The 14,057-nt window shown below is 38.9% G+C and overlaps 1 protein-coding gene across 3 annotated transcripts in view; it reads right to left on the bottom strand.

The window, feature by feature from the left end:
* The window catches only part of LOC127076524 (NADH dehydrogenase [ubiquinone] 1 alpha subcomplex subunit 2), a 159,080-nt gene that overhangs the window by 105,740 nt on the left and 39,283 nt on the right, over nt 1–14,057 (bottom strand). The gene's annotated exons all lie outside the window — the stretch shown is intronic.

Here is a 14,057-nt window from a genome sequence, read left to right as displayed (position 1 = left end):
CAACGCCAGAGGAAGTGGAATTGGTGTTGTCATTACAACTCCGAAAGGTACCCACATGCCTTTCACCGCTCGTCTGACTTTCGAGTGCACCAATAATGAAGCTGAGTATGAGGCATGTATCTTGGGTATTGATCAAGCCATTGATTTGAGAATCAAGAATTTGGACATCTTCAGAGATTCAGCTCTGGTAATCAATCAAGTGAATGGTGATTGGAACACTCTCCAGCCTACTCTGGTCCCCTACAGAGATTACACGAGAAGACTGTTGACTTTCTTCACAATAATAAAGTTGTACCATATACCTCGTGATGAGAACGAGATGGCAGATGCTCTTGCTACTCTATCCTCTATGATCACGGTGATCCGTTGGAACCATGCTCCCAAGATCGACGTGACGCGCCTTGATAGGGCCGCGTATGTGTTTGCTGCTGAACTGGTAGTTGACGACAAGCCCTGGTATCACGACATCAAGTGCTTTCTGAAGAATCAAGAGTACCTTGCAGGGGCATCCAACAATGATAGAAAGACTTTGAGAAGATTGGAAGGCAGTTTCTTCTTGAACAAAGACGATGTTCTGTATAAGAGGAACTTCGACATGGTTTTGCTCAGATGCGTGGACAGACACGAAGCAGACATGTTAATGCAGTAAGTTCATGTAGGCTCCTTCGGTACTCATGCCGGCGGACATGCAATGGCTAAGAAATTGTTGAGAGCAGGTTATTACTGGATGACCATGGAATCTGATTGTTTCAAATATGCTCGAAAGTTCCATAAATGCCGGATTTATGCTGATAAGGTGCATGTGCCGCCGAATCCTTTGAATGTGATGTCTTCGCCGTGGCCTTTCGCTATGTGGGGCATCGATATGATTGGAAAGATTGAGCCGACTGCCTCCAACGGGCATCGCTTCATCCTTGTTGCCATCGACTATTTCACCAAGTGGGTCGAAGCAGCGTCATTTGCGAAGGTCACCAGACATGTGGTTGCCCGATTCATCAAGAAAGAAATCATTTGTCGCTATGGGATTCCCGAAAGAATCATTACTGATAATGGTTCTAATCTCAACAACAAAATGATGAAGGAGTTGTGCCAGAACTTCAACATTCAGCATCACAATTCTTCCCCTTACCGCCCTAAGATGAACGGTGATGTTGAGGCAACAAATAAGAACATAAAGAAGATTGTGCAGAAGATGGTCGTTACGTACAGAGATTGGCATGAGATGCTACCCTTCGCCTTGCATGGGTACCGTACTTCAGTACGTACATCGACCGGGGAAACCCCTTACTCCCTTGTGTATGGTATGGAAGCAATCCTACCCGATGAAGTGGAGATTCCTTCTCTAAGAGTCCTGTTGGATTTCAAGTTAGACGAAGCTGAATGGATTCAGACAAGGTTCAATGAGTTGATTCTTATCGAAGAGAAGCGAATGGCAACCATTTGTCATGGGCAGTTGTATCAAAGTCGGATGAAGAGAGCCTTTGATCAGAAAGTGCGTCCTCGATGCTTCCAGGTCGGAGATTTGGTGTTGAAAAGGATCCTTCCTCCTCAGACAGATCACAGGGGCAAGTGGACTCCTAACTATGATGGACCGTATATTGTCACCAAGGTTTTTGATGGTGGGGCCTTAATGCTTGCAACGATGGATGGTGAAAACTTCACTTCCCCGGTGAACTCAGACGCAGTTAAAAAATACTTCGCATGAAATAGACCCGCTGGACAATAAAAAGAGTAGTCCATGCAAAAATGGGCATCCCGGCGAACCAAGAAAATGAAAAAGGTTCGGGCAAAAATGAGGGATTAAAAATGAAAAGATTGTACACCCGGTAAGTTGAAAACCTGAAAAGGCAACTTAGGCAAAAATGGGTATCCCGGTGGATTGAAAACCCAAAAAGGGCGATCCAGGCAAAAGTTAGGGATTAAGCGAATGACTGCGTTCTGAGTAGTTCTGAATCTCATCTCGTGTCAATGACTGGAAACTTTTGAAGGATAGGAAACAATCCAATCACTCTTTCAGAAAGCTGATCACCTGGAGGATCTTGAAGACGAGCAAGTCATAGCAGAATTGGAACCCAATAGAAATCCATTTCACATTGCCATTAGTTTAATGTCTGTTTTTATCTTTTGTGCGACTACCTCTTTCCAGGGATTGCTTCCTGATGTAAATGCCTATTCAGAGGCCATTCAATCAATAAAATCATGTTATTCAGTATATCTCTGCTTTCATTTTATTGTTTTTTTTGCAAGAATGACGTCCAAATTTTTGATAAACATTGCATCATGAAACATAAGAGCTGTACAGGTACATGCTTAATAAACATTTAAAATAGCTGTAAATTTTAAGTGCTTTGGATCGTCTATTCAGAACAGGTACCCTCGGAGCATTTCCTTAAAATCCCCTACAGATGATCATGAATGTTTTTCCTCCAACAGACGAATTCGGTATCTTATCCCTCCAGAGCTGATCAGAGCGTTGGATTCTTCAATCCCCAGCAGGTTCTCACCATTGTAACTCCCCCCAAGCGGTGGTTTCAGATTATACACTCCCCAGTAGAGTTGACAGTGTCAGACTATATACCCCCAACGGAGTTGATAGTGCCAAACTGTATCTTCCCAGCAGAAGCGGATGCTCCTTAGAGTTCGATGCCAGATCGATGATCTCGACTCCAGACCCATGGTCTCTTTCCTTGAAGCAGAATCTCGGTACCGTATCGGTGTTTGCTTCCCCTGCTAAGCCGTCTCTCTCGCAGATTATGGTTGACAGAACCATAGCCGCTTTCCCCAACAACAGATTTTCAGTGTCGTTCTCTCCCCAGTCAGAATCTCGGTATTTCGTCATTGCTAGAACACCGTGTGGCTGGTCATTTCCCCACAAAATTCTTTGCCTGGTGGATCTCCAGCAACCTTGCCAGGGTCCAGAAGATGGTGATTATTTCCCCAGCAGATCCCCTTGCCTCAGCTTGGCATTCTACCTAGCATTTCGCATCCCTGCATGTAGAACCATATTGCATTGCATCCTCCCAAATCGCGTAGCATTTCCATTTTCATGGAGCATTACGCCATTGAAAAATTCAAACATACGCATGTAAGCATAAAACATTTTCGGTATCCCAAGTGATAAGCCAGAAGTTGTTTCCAGTACTCATACTAAAGATTGTTCATGACTTACCTTTGTTATCCCCAGAAAGTGTCATTGGCTCATGCGCCGCCTCTATTATCGTTCCCTATTTCTGCCGATGCTGACAGGCATGAAGTTTCTGGTATTCAGACCGAAGTGGCATTCAGGCCAGTTTTCCGATGTTCAGATCGAAGAATTTTCTGATGTTCAGGTCGATGCAACTTGTGGCGTTTAGGCCAGTTTTCCGATGTTCAGATCGAAGAAGTTTCCGACGTTCAGGTCCATGCAACTTGTGGCGTTCAGGCCAGTTTTCCGATGTTCAGATCGAAGAAGTTTCCGACGTTCAGGTCGATGCAACTTATGGCGTTCAGGCCAATTTTCCGATATTCAGATCGAAGTGGCATTCAGGCCAGTTTTCTGATGTTCAGATCGAAGAAGTTTCCGACATTCAGGTCGACGCAACTTGTGGCATTCAGGCCAGTCTCTCGGTGTTCAGACCGATATTAATAATCTCATATCTCCCGATGTTCAGATCGAAGTCATTTCCAGTATTCAGACTAATGAGTGGCCTTCAGGCCATGGTTATTTCTGTGTTACCATTTATTTTGGTATCCAGGTTAACATTCTTTTTCGGTATTCAGACTGATGAGCGACATTCAGGCCATGGTTATTTCTGTATTACCATTTATTTTGGTATCCAGGTTAAAATTCTTTTTCGGTGTTCAGACTGACTCTCACCGTACCAGGCGGATTCTTCTTTCAAGACCACCTCTTTGCCGATTTTGACAGGCATTGTTACTTCACTTCACTTCAGTGCAAATTTTCGGGCTTTTATTGTATTCAATCCCTTGATACCTCGAAAGCACGAAAGTCGCTGCTATCTTCTTTCCAGGTCTCCAGTTGATTGAATAGGGGCAGCTGTAATACCCCAAAATTTACCCTTCATTTTTCCTGGAAGCATACGCTTTACACCTCATGCATGTATTCATTTTTAGGTCATTTAGCATTTGCATTTCATCATGGCAATCGGAATCGGATCTAAGAAGCTTGAACATCATCCAGGACACTTTGTTGGTTCTATTTAGATGATCAGTCAACACAAGAGAAAGACTTGAGTTACTTCCAACAGGGGTCTATTCGGAGCAAAAGTGTGTTCATGAGCTGTCATGCTCGCTAGGCGAAGCCCACGTGTTTTGAAAAAAAAAACAAAAAACGAAAAAAAAAACGAAAAATGAAAAAAAAACGAAAAAAAACGAAAAAATAAATAAATAAATAAATAAATAAAATAAATAAAATATAATAGACAAATCTCAAACTTGGACCTCTCTCAAAAGCCCACTAAGCTACCAATATTAGCCTATAAATACTAGAGTTTCATTGAAACAAAACAGAGAGAAAAAGGAAGAGAAGCAAAACACTCCGAGGTTTCCTTGGAACAAAACCCTGGACAAAACCTAGAGAGAGACTACCTGACGGAGAACTCAGAGCAACCTCCAAACCCTGAAGGGAACTTAACTGCACAGAATCACCTCTGCCTCACATAAACCCTAAAGATTGTTTTGTAAACCTCACGGGTGCAACTCAATTTCAATCAAGCTCTCCAATCAGGTTTGCCCTATATCCATCATCTTTATGCCTTTAATTTGAATGCTCTAAATGTATGAGGTATTATGGGTGAATTTGATACCCTTTTGATGCATGTGTTTGACAAGAGGTTTAGGCCTCCTACCCTTGGTTGCTTTTTGTGAGCTTTTTGTGAATTGAAAGGGCATGATTCATGTGGTTACATTTTGATTTGGGGGCAACTCTTGGTTATCCTATTTTGTTTCACTAACCCTTTTGTTGAGTTTTTGTGAAGGCACATGACTTTTGCAGGGATAACTTACGTGGTTTCCCACTTTATTTGTGGGATAATCCCTGGAGGTTCATTCCGATTACCTGTACTGACCCACTTTCTTTGATGATGATAGCTTGGAAGGATCTCAGGGTTTATCGTTCCTTTAATTGCTGTTACCTCGGATCTTCATCCGTGTGGTACTTTTACATTTTTCCCGTATTTTACTGCTTTCTTAGCTGGAAGACCTCGATAGAAGGCAATGTTTTGTGTGTTTACTTTATGCAGGTTCCTTCGTCTAGGACTTCCCTTTTGCCCTTGAGCATCTCAAACCCTAACCCTTTATTGATTTTTCTTCTCCTAACACGTTTACTCCTTCTACTACAGGCGAGTAAGTCTCAAAAGGTCGAGCATCCGGTAGATTGCGTAGTAACGTCGTTCGTCCAAAACCCAATCCATAACCCTGTAGTTAGCCGAACTACGGCTTGCTCTGATTCTCATTCCAGATGAGATACGTAGGCATAAGACGCGATGTCTTAGCGAGCACACCCCCCCAACCCATAGGTCAGCCGAGCTACGAAGACTCTGATTCTCATATTCAGATGAGATACGTATGCAGTGGACGCGACATCCGCGCGAGTCATTTTCATTTAACCCCCTTTTTTAATAAACAACACAAGATAAACTCACACCCTTTAGACAAGAACTACAAAAGTGGATCCCGTAGAGTACTACGGATGCGTAAGGGTGCTAATACCTTCCCTTCGCATAACCGACTCCCGAACCCAAGATTTGGTTGCGAGACCTTGTCTTTTCCTTTCCTCTTTTCAATTTTACTTCGAGCGTTTCCTTTCCCTCCTTTGGGATAAATAACGCACGGTGGCGACTCTTCTGTCATTTTCTTTTGTCGGTTGTTTTTTCGTACACTGTATTTTTCAGGTTGCGACACTCATAAACACATGTTCTTAACAACCTCAACAACCATGTTCAATTACAACAACACCATAACCACAGAAAACATGGTTAACTCATGACTCATGGAATATTTAATGAATAACTTATATTGTTATGAATTCATGTGATTAACCTCCATAACTTCAACAACAAAACACATCAAAATTAAACACCCAAGTATCACAATTTCAACAACAACAACATGATATCAACACATAGCATGGATAAGGAGTATGAACACAACAAGTTCATCACAAATTCACACAAATCCTAACCCCACAACCATAGCTTATTTTCCCCAAAATGCTAAATCTATCTAAGAACTCACCTAGTAGAAGAAGAAGATGAAGTCGGTGATGATGAAGATGAGATGATGGTGCTTCCATTGTTTCCTTCGTCTGCTTCTCCCATGAGTCTTCTTCTTCTCCTCTTCATCCTCTTTCTCTTTTCCTCTTTCTTTCTCTTTCTCTTCTTTTCCCTCTTTCTCTCTCTTCTTTCCTTGTTCTTTCTGATAACTCTCTTTCTCTCCTACCTACTTCTTATCCTTATCCTTTCTTTTCTTTCTTTCTAACCACACAAAATACATATAAAATATTTATAATATCAAGTAGTAATACAAAATATCCCAATTGATATTTTGTCTTCCAGTACCAATTAGCCAATTATTAATGTTACCAAAAATGTCCTCTCTTGTACTTTTTAATATTGGTCTGTCTCTTTATTAATAATTAATCTCTTTAGAGTTCACTGGTTACTCTATTGGTCAAAATTGACAAAATTTAGAGCACATAGGAGCTCCAATTGTTACAAAATTGACAACTAATTGAGCATTTAAGGGAATATGGGATATTACATTCTCCCCCCCTTAAATTGAAATTCACCCCCGAATTTCCTCCACTCGACAAACAAACAAACCTTGAATAAACATCTTAGACTAACACTTGACTTCTCTTCGATTTCAAGTCTCTGACATACTCATTCTTCTAACTTGTCTTTGCTAACAAATTTCCTTCTTCATGAACTCTTGAAATTTCTAGATTTCCATCATAATCTCATTCTGATATTAGATTAACATTTAAACTTGCTTCCACTTAATTCATCTAATATACCGCTCTACATCAGTTGGTCACTTTCTTCCCGGAAACCATGACTTCCCTTCCTTGGACTAAGTTACACAAACATAATTACGACATCTTATCTCGACTTGGTTAATCAATACTCATTAATCCTTCATAAGAAAATTTATTGATACCTTGACCGCACACAATATTGACTACTCTTCTCTTATTATTCCTTTAATAAATGTGACAAACTTGTAATCCATCTATCGGTAATCTTATAAACTTCACTTGATCTATTACTGTATGCTACAAGCCCTTACTCCTACTGCTTTCCTTATCTCGTACTACTCCAATGAGATAGAACCATTAGCACGAGATTGTCTTACTTTTATCCTTACCTCCATTCTTAAGAGTAACTATCTCCCTGATCCCCATAGACTTGATTGGGCTCTTTCTTTCATCACCTTCCATTGTGGTACTCTGATTCTAATAGTGGGACACCTGGGATTCCTAGGCACTACTGTTTAGCTAACAATCCACAAAGAAAAACACTTACCCTCCAGAGTGCCTACCGTCCAAAATGTTACTAGGACCTTGCCGACTTCCATTAGTAGAACAACTTCCTTGATGACTCACAAAAGTTTAGAATAAGACCAACACTCTACAGAAGATATGTATCCAGGATTACATTGCTACAACCATAAAAACGTAGAACATCTAAATTCATCATGTGTTTGATGCAACTAAAGCAGATTAGTTTGACAATATCCAGTCTTGGTTACTATGTTCCATATCAAATCCTCTCATAGGGTTTTGATTCATTCAATATTTCTCCTGACACATGATCTCGACCAAAACAACATAACACCATCAAGGAACTTAAGCAATCTAGAACGTAACTATGAGTGTCCATACACCTCATAGAGTCACACACAATATTTCACACATATCTAGAGATAACATTTCACTTCGTATCCAAAATCATTCATCTCAATCGTCTTGTCCCATCTTCCATGATCTTAGCTCATGCTCTTACTAACATACAATCCGAGTTACATGTTTAACTTCAGGAATATCTGATTCCCGTTCCTCCTGGGAAGTATAACTCATGAATCCTTCCAATAGGGTAGAGTATCATCGTACACATCCATTACCACTCTCAGGGAGTCTACATCTAAGGCTATGAATCCGAATGAATTAATCAATTTCATACCATGACCAACCACTTCACACCTTATCAATATATACCACATACCTAGCTAATCTCTTCCAAATCACCACTTAGTAGGTCTCTTCCAAGTCTGTTCCGTATAGTTATTCATAATCACAATAGTGGTACTTCCCAGACTTACTTAAACTGAGCATGGTTCACCAGGTTGGTTTTCCCACACGTCTGACTTCCATGATTTCTCTACAGATACCCAACTACACACTACACCATAAGAAATCCCAATTTCAAAACTACCAATCTGACTTGTGGTAACTTGTAACTACATCCTCGATTTGTACATCCACAACGATACACTTATGACAATTAAGACACCCTTAGATCCAACACGGTGTGAATGTTTATACTCCGGGATCAACCAACCAAACACTCCTTAAGAAGATAAATAACAACCAGACTTCCAATAAGCCAATATTACTCTTGCGATCCAAATAAAATGCACTTAAGATGAATCTTATCATTGCCACACACTTATGACTGGAATTTTCTTCTAAACCAATACCTATTACATACTTCATCATACCGGGGTTACTTGTCTCTATGACTTCCCACGAATAATCCTAAATGCCTCCCAATAAACTCTTGCAACATAACATATTCAACATCCTACACTTAGTCCATATGCTCCAGCTTAGCTTATCTTTCATTGTCTATCATCAACTCAACTTCTTAGAATACAAGACTCACTGCTTAACAAAATGTATGTTACCTTACATCCATCTCAAGACAAGGAATCTGTTACACTTACTTGTGACCATAATGCTACTATCACATACTTCTCTTGATACCAAGGTTTAAATTCCTCCAATCCACTACATACTCTAGAAATCCTCGATGCAAATAATCATCAACTACACGCCCATAACTTCGTCTTAATGAATCTCAATGGTCCCATTGTGCCTTTATCTAAAATGTTCCCCATTACAACAATTGTATTGCAACATCCACACTACTTCCACACTCGGTGTTCACTTGTCTTCCCATGGTAATTCTCCCAGTTCCAATTACAAAACCATTCTACTAGAATTCCTTAAATCCAACTTACTTGCTCTTCTCCTCAACCAGATCTCCTACAACCCAAACTCACAGGAGCTTCCATTACTATATAATGTGCGTTCTCTCCTTCCACACGAACTCTTATAATTGATCCTTAGGTAACTTAACATTCCATAATGGTCTCTTACTAACACTGAACCGCTGGCGAGCTATCCCAAATCCGATCTCCCTTCTAAGACTGGATATACTTGATCTATCTTCTAGCCTCCATTTGGTCCATACATTTTTCACTTGGAACAGACAACCATGTCCTCGAGTCTCTCCTTAGACTTCCCCACTACCTTAGGCTCCCAACAAAACTGAACGTCCTTATCCCTCAAGTCTTTAACCACTTGCAAGGTACCATTCCAAATATATATTCTATTAAGTACTCTCGTTCTTCCAAAATATTTTAGTGGCCTTAGAAACTGAAACACTGATACACTACCTCACTTCCAGACCTTATGACATATGAGTAACATAACCATCTTTCTCTTTCACCATACGGAATTACTCACAATACTTATTCCATATCAGTGAGTGTATCTTATTCCACTAGCAATTTACACCTTTCTCAAAGCTCTGACAATTCATCCAATAGAGATCCTCAACTTCTCAACTCCGTTAACACTGCAGAATCGCTTGAAGGTTACACTACTCTTCAATTCCATAATACCCAAATCACAACTCCTCTGAACTTCATCTATGCTACCTAGTTATCCTTACTTTCTAACTCTTGGCTTGAGCCGACTCTCAAAGAACAAGTTCAACCCACACTTCGGAGTCCTCGTGGTCGCTCAACCATGATCCTACCTACCATGCACATAGCATTAGGTTGATCAGGCCCAATACTATATACAATGATATTAATAATCATGTTGGCTAAACACACATATGAGGCAGGAATAGATTTACTTATGATGTTTCAAGGCTAGGTCGAGAATCGACCTGCTCTGATACCAACTGTAATAACCCGTATAATATATATCTAGAATAATATCATACAAGTGTTAATAATTGGTACTGATCCAACATAAGTGCCTAATGGAATCAATATATATATACACATATCCAAACTAAAACATCAATGGAACATGTTATACAATAATGCCTAAAAATAAAAATCTAAGAACTATGTGTAATATCTTCATTGCACACAACTCCACAGCGGAAGATCCGAATAACTGCGTCCCTTGAAACATCCATAACAGCTTCTCAAGATTCAACCTGTAAGGATTACGTGAAAAATAACAACAATAATGGGATGAGATAATAATCTCAGTGAGTTCTCCTATCCTATGGGTCCACTCGACTCTACAGGGTTTCTAAATAATATTCAACTCATATCCAACTCAAGTCAACAAGGGAACGAAGACTTTAGCGATGGGGAAACTATCTCGCAATTGTATGGCAACATGCATCTGAGTTCTCATAACTCAACCACGATCATTATTCAGATCATGACGCATCAATTCCCGAACGGACTTACGTCTAAGCCAGACCCGGTTCATGCATGCTCGTATGATTCGACTTTCGCGGTGGATATCAGGTTCCCCTATGGGACTCTAACCCACTTTTAAGAACCATCACTCGTATGGGACTCGAACCCACTTTGAGTATCTTTCACCGTATGGTACTCTAACCCACTTTGAACATCTTTCACCGTATGGGACTCTAACCCACTTAGGTGTCCACCTTTCCCCCATGTCCGCCATGGTTGGGGCTCAAACCCATTTGAGGCTTGAATCATTGGTCCCACATCCCAATGCCTACTCATCTAAGCATACCAATAGAGATGTGTACCACCATATAAAACACACATTCTGAATACATGATCGGTTCCACAATCATCGGTTCCACAAACCATAACAAAATTCAGTTCCACAAATCATTGGTTCCATGAACCATAACAAAATTCATCAATCACATGTGACTTCATTCACCACATTACACAAATAATAACATGGCATGTTCCATACAATGCGTCTCATTCTCAATCATGGCAACAATTCGTCCACGACCTCCACATAAGCGTCGTACGAATGAATACCGTATTCTCATACATATTTCTCACATGTTCCATAACCTAGATCATATTTCTAAGTTATTAATCACGTTATTCACCTAGATTTCCTCACTCATCTTTGTAAGGTTTTTAATCATGTTACTTCACCTTCCACATAACAACAATATTTAATTTTCATCATGATATAATTCATGGCATTTATAAATCACATAATATTTTATAACATGGAACAATAATAATAGCCTTTTACGTTATCTTTCTAACGCATCCGTCTGTGTCCAAAATGGAGTTATACTACTCAATTAATTCATTAATCTATCTCAATCAAGATTTAGATTAACATTTATTCATTGCATAAGTATTCAACAATAACATCTTTGGCCTAGTGGTAAGGCGTGTACAATTCCAAGGAGGTCCCGGGTTTGAACCCCATTGGTGACATATTCTGCCCAGAAATTAAATTTTGTTTTCATGTTAATCGGTTACCCTAAAAACGTTAACCGGTTACCACTCACGAAAACTGCCCAGAAGTGAATTTTGTTTCCATGTTAACCGGTGACCACCTTTGAAAAAGGAAAAAATTCCAATCTCCATTAATTCTCTTCTTTTATTTTCCTTTCCATCTACCATTTTTACCCACCATTTTCACATAACATGATTCTTCAACAACAACCAACACTCAAGGATTCCTCAACCTCATAAACACATGTTCTTAACAACCTCAACAACCATGTTCAATTACAACAACACCATAACCATAGAAAACATGGTTAACTCATGACTCATGGAATATTTCATGAATAACTTATATTGTTATGAATTCATGTGATTAACCTCCATAACTTCAACAACAAAACACATCAAAATTAAACACCCAAGTATCACAATTTCAACAACAACAACATGATATCAACACATAGCATGGATAGGGAGTATGAACACAACAAGTTCATCACAAATTCACACAAATCATAACCCCACAACCATAGGTTATTTTCCCCAAAATGCTAAATCTATCTAAGAACTCACCTAGTAGAAGAAGAAGATGAAGTCGGTGATGATGAAGATGAGATTATGGTGCTTCCATTGTTTCCTTCGTCTGCTTCTCCCATGAGTCTTCTTCTTCTCCTCTTCTTCCTCTTTCTCTCTTCCTCCTTCTTTCTCTTTCTCTTCTTTTCCCTCTTTCTCTCTCTTATTTCCTTGTTCTTTCTGATAACTCTCTTTCTCTCCTACCTACTTCTTATCCTTATCCTTTCTTTTCTTTCTTTCTAACCACACAAAATACATATAAAATATTTATAATATCAAGTAGTAATACAAAATATCCCAATTGATATTTTGTCTTCCAGTACCAATTAACCGATTATTAATGTTACCAAAAATGTCCTCTCTTGTACTTATAAATGTTGGTTTGTCTCTTTATTAATGGTTAATCACTTTAGAGTTCACTGGTTACTCTATTGGTCCCAATTGACAACATTTAGAGCACATAGGAGCTCCAATTGTTACAAATGATAAAAGATAGAGTACATAGGAACTCAATTGGTCTTAATTGACAACTAATTGAGCATTTAAGGGAATATGGGATATTACACGAGTAGTCGCCGGGAAATGAAAAATCCACCAGCAAAGAGTCTTCCCCATAAGGTCAAACTTCCGGCGAAGGGACCCACCATGATATTGATAACGTCTTAAAAAGGATGCAGTTCAATGAATTTTTTTCCGACTTAACGTGCAAGTTTTTTCTGTCCATGGGAGGGTACATTGCATTTGCTGTTCAACAACATGGTTGGATTACCGCTGCAAAAAACCAAACCATTATGCTCTGTATTGAATTAGTATGTTTTTTGGTACATTCATGGTTCGTGAAGGAGTACTCCATCCTTTCTTTTAGTCACATGTCATCGAAGTTTCCATGGAACATCATATCCAACATGGTCATTTGCTGTGTTATAGCCGCAGCTGCGGGGAAAATATTCTCCGGCAATTTGTTTGCAGGTCTGTTTGCTGCTGAGTGGGCAGGGCTTTTTATCATCTTTATGTATAAACAGTGGGAGGTAATAAAGCTATTGAAGCGTGATAAATCTTAGTTTAGGCGTTCACATTTGTAATAGCTGCCTTTTATATGAAAACTATTAAAAGTAAAATTGTGGGGACAATAATATGTATTAGTGGAGCAGTGTCCATAGTATTGTTGAAGGGTCCAAAATACTAAATGTAGAAATTATACCTTCAAACTCAATTATGCCTTTGCGGATGTTTGTTTCTCTGGAAGTAATTTTTCATGGTCAAATTTGGCACGTATTTAATTTTGCGTGTCAAGACTTTCCTATCTATTATGTATTTTTAATTATAAATGCATGTAAACTAAGTGCTTATATAACCGCTTATATATAATAATGTTCTATAATAAATATAAAATAAAGTCAAATCATATATATAAGTTCTTTGAAAATAAATATAAATTTTTGATTCATGTAAAATTTTATAAAGGTTATTTAAGATTATGAAAACTGTTAATTTTTATCATTTTCATTAATATATTAAATAATTTTGATTGATGTAAAATTTTATAGACGTGAGATCTATATGATAATATTTTTTAATCCAACGGTGAATTTTATTATCCGGACAAAAGGTGAAGAGTTAATCGTTATATTTTTAAGTTTGACACATTTGTATCATTTGATCATGACTAGAAGATAGGTTTACTGCTTGCTTAACCGGTTACCAAGTTAATTTTATTCTTCCATTTAGTAACATTCTTGTTGATGTGTTGTGTTTGAAGTTAGAGTGATAAA

This window comes from Lathyrus oleraceus, chromosome 4, assembly GCF_024323335.1.
Source record: "Lathyrus oleraceus cultivar Zhongwan6 chromosome 4, CAAS_Psat_ZW6_1.0, whole genome shotgun sequence".
Taxonomy (NCBI): Eukaryota; Viridiplantae; Streptophyta; class Magnoliopsida; order Fabales; family Fabaceae; genus Lathyrus; species Lathyrus oleraceus.
This window is presented reverse-complemented; position numbering and strand designations above follow the sequence as displayed.